Genomic DNA, 3,738 nt, shown 5'->3' on the forward strand with positions numbered 1-3,738 from the left:
TCTTGTTTTAGCAAAATATGTTATAATAGAAGATCTTTATTGTCATTGTACATGAAATTATCTGCAAACCATCAAAGTGCATCAGTCTGAGGTATCTAAAAATAAATATGTAAAGAAAAATGCTTATGAAGCCAATAATAAACAGAATATTTTGAGGGAATATTCTAAAAAGGAAAGAAAAGCTCCATTCTCACTCCTCTCAGGATAAACTGTCATTAAAATTGGCTTTAAATTTAGCTTCAACATGAGATAAAAACATTTACTTTCATTACTTATGTTGTCAAGTTTTAATAAAGTTCATGCTACTTTTATAAAATGATGTAAGTGAATAAATTGTATTTCTGTGATCTGTGTTTGATTTCTGTCTTTTCTCCTGTCATCCAGATGTTCAGAGGGAGATGATGCCACATCTGGTCCAGCCGATGGAAGGTCTTGAAGTTCTCTGACTGGCCTCGACTGAAGATGGTCGTCTCACTGGATTTAAGGTTCAGAAGCTCAGTAACAAACTCTACCAATGAGCCAACAGGGAAGCTTTAGGTTTATTAAATGTTGCTATGAAGGCATCGCTGTTTTTCTTTGTGAATGCAATGTGCTCCAACTGAAACTTGAATTAGAACTTAGAAGTAAATCCGTCCATCTGAAAGGATTTAGTTGAATTAATAACCTCATAACATTCTAATTTTTATTCCAGTCTTGGTTGAAAATAGAATCTCTGTATTGATTCAGGTAAAAACTGAACTTCACAGCATGTTGGAGCAAAACAACCAGATGAAAACTGTGATGGTGTTGGATTGTCAGACCGTAATGTTGCAGCTCAAAGCAGCTTTTCTAGCTCAGTTCATTCTGACATTCAGCTATGAATCAACACAGCAGATGGTGATCCATGCTGTGGAAGTCTCACATCTCCTGATTTAATGGAGCTGCTTTGCACTTTTTACACTGTTTATTCACCAACACTTTATTTAATAAAAGTCCCATCTAGTTTTTATGAGGAATGTGATGTTTTAATTTCTCTGTGAATAACTGCAGTCTAATGCAACAGCTGGAGTTGTAACATCTGTCCTGATATTGATCATGATGTATTGATCAGAATACTTATGGTTAGCAGTCATCCCTGAAGTTTTACATTAAAATCTTTACTTGTGTTGTGAACTTTGGTAAGAAGCAGAAACGTTAGCATTGCCATGGATACATGAGTGTTAAATTCTCTCCATGTTTCCATTTTGGGAAATGCAGTCCAGTTCCAGAATGTGGAGGAATTTAGTCTCACAATCACAGACAACAAATATTATCTGAAAGTCGGGTTATTGTTGTTTATCAGCACAATACAAAAAGATTCATGTTAGACATATTCCAGTTAAGACTCCAGAATATCACGATTTATGTAAATTTACCTCAATAATTTGAATGGTCAGGTTAAGATTGTACAGTGATATTTATTATGTAAGTTTAGCTGATTAAAGTTTATGACTCTGCACTAAAATATTATTTAAATTGACATTATTATAATATTTAGGGTCAGACCCTACAGTGTTGAGATTAAGAAATCAAATATTCTATAAAATGTAAATACACTGAACTCATTTGGATATATTTAAGTGAGACTACAATATTATTTGACACAAATCTATTTAAATCAAAATTTTAATAATTTTCACGCCAAACATTTACTGGACTGATTTAAATATTAAAATCACTCCTTTCTAATCCTCTGCTGTACGTTCAAACCTGAGGCCTTAAATAGAAACACACAAGTATCTGTTTGAAGGAACTTCTGCAGAGTCCTGGTTCCAGAACATGATGATAGAATTATAGACAAACTTTAACAAAAGCTGCCTGAGAGTTTACAGGTTTTTATGTTGGATTTCTTCAGTAATTTAATAAGCGTTATCAGCAATAATCAAGTGTTCATTTGATGAACTTCATTTCCTAAAACATCCAGAATTGGAGCTCATGTCTACTACTACTTTTAAGACCAGGCTTAAAACCTTCCTTTTCGACAAAGCTTATAGTTAGGGCTGACTGGGGGACCCTGACGGGGTGAGCTGGTGTTTTCATTTGCACAACTGACTTCCCCTCTTGACGTCCCTTTAGTTTGCCCCTAGTTATGCTGCTATAGGCCTAGGCTGCTGGGGAACCTCTCTGGATGCACTGAGCCCTTCTCTAACTACCTATGTATTTACTACATATACCATTATTGCATTACATTCACTCTGTTTCTTTCTGTGTCCTTTCTCCGAGTGTCCCTGGTCCCAGAGCTGGATGCTGGATGCTTCAGATGTGTGGCTGTGTTTTATGGTCCTTGTGTCCCACCCCCCCACCTCTCTATCTCTACCCCTCTATCTGTATCCCTCTATCTCTACCTCTACCCCTCTATCTCTACCTCTCTACTTCTTCTGTCCCTCTCAACCCGCCCGGCCAGCAGGCAGATGGGTCCCCCCACATTAGAGCCGGGTTCTGCTCGAGGTTTTTTTCCCTGTTAAAAGGGTGTTTTCCTTGCCACTGTCGCCTTTTGGCTTGCTCTGGGGGTCAGGCATATGGGTTCTGTAAAGCGTCTCGAGACAATTTGACTGTAATTGGCGCTATATAAATAAAATTGAATTGAAAATTGAATTGAATGTCTTTGGCAGCTGTAAAGTTTCTGCTCCTTCAGAGTTCACAACACAATGAATTAATTCCTAAAACACTCTTAATGCTGGAGAGCGTTTGTGATGCTGAAGCAGTGACCAGTTTTTCTGTTTCTTCTCTGGAGATACACAATGAGGGACGTCTGCAGAGACTGAGAAAGAGTCTCACCACATCCTGACATGAGGAAAAAGACTTTATTGAAGACTACAATGAGAAAAACTATCAGACAGCAGACGGCATGCATTCAAGGTGAGCTCTGAACATTTGATCTGGAACAGGAATTCAATAACGGCAGCATGAGGTTCATTTCAGTCTGTAGCTGCTGAATTCATGGATGAATCATCTGGCACTAGAGAGGAAGACCATCAAACATCCACATCAGCTGATGGAGGTCCAAGAGTCTCACCGAACAACCAACCTACAGAGTGAAGACGTCGAATCTGATTGGACGGCCTCCTGTTCAGCCACATGTGTGAACAAATGCCTCTAAGCTGATTTGTTTTCTAAAATAAATCTAGTTTGAGTCCTAATCTATGCCTGTGTTTGCTTCTTTACACCGCTCTTAACAGTTTAGGCTGTTAGATTGTTCCAGATAAGACGAGTACAAGATTCTTCAGAGCCGTTCTACCACGAGCCTGACAGGAAGAACTCCAACAGCTACTGAATGTTCCTGTGGTCCCCTCAAGGCTACAGGAGGAGCCCTACGAGGACGAGAAGGTCCACCTGATGGCGGCCAGTCGCTGCGGTTCAAAGCCAACACCGACTACGTGAACTTCTACTGGACCACACGGAGGCCTTCAAACCGGACCAACAAGTTCACCGACTCCCCGACTCGTGGGTCTGAGGACACCGCTGAGTCTCGGCTCAGCCGGCCTCCTGTCTGTGGGTGTTTGAGTGCTGAGAGGTTTGTGGATCCATGTGAACGTTCTGTGTTGAAACAGCAGCTTTGGACTCACTAACGCCAGGAAAAACCAAGAGCTCCTTTATTTGTGACTTCCACTAAAAAACTGATAAAATAAGTTTGCCAGGGTTCTGACTGATAACAGATTATTAAATAATGAAAATAATCATTTAAATATTCCTTTAAACAATCCTTTTTGGTCTATATTT

The 3,738-nt window shown here is 39.4% G+C and overlaps 1 long non-coding RNA gene across 1 annotated transcript; it reads left to right on the forward strand.

The window, feature by feature from the left end:
- The first annotated feature begins 254 nt into the window (after positions 1-254).
- On the forward strand, positions 255-3,434 carry LOC129348465 (uncharacterized). Its single transcript, XR_008600994.1, has 3 exons — positions 255-2,877; positions 2,941-3,098; positions 3,198-3,434. It is a non-coding gene; the product is annotated as an uncharacterized LOC129348465 (long non-coding RNA).
- Positions 3,435-3,738: the final 304 nt, after the last annotated feature.

Source organism: Amphiprion ocellaris, unplaced genomic scaffold, assembly GCF_022539595.1.
Source record: "Amphiprion ocellaris isolate individual 3 ecotype Okinawa unplaced genomic scaffold, ASM2253959v1 Aocel_unscaffolded24, whole genome shotgun sequence".
NCBI lineage: Eukaryota > Metazoa > Chordata > Actinopteri > Pomacentridae > Amphiprion > Amphiprion ocellaris.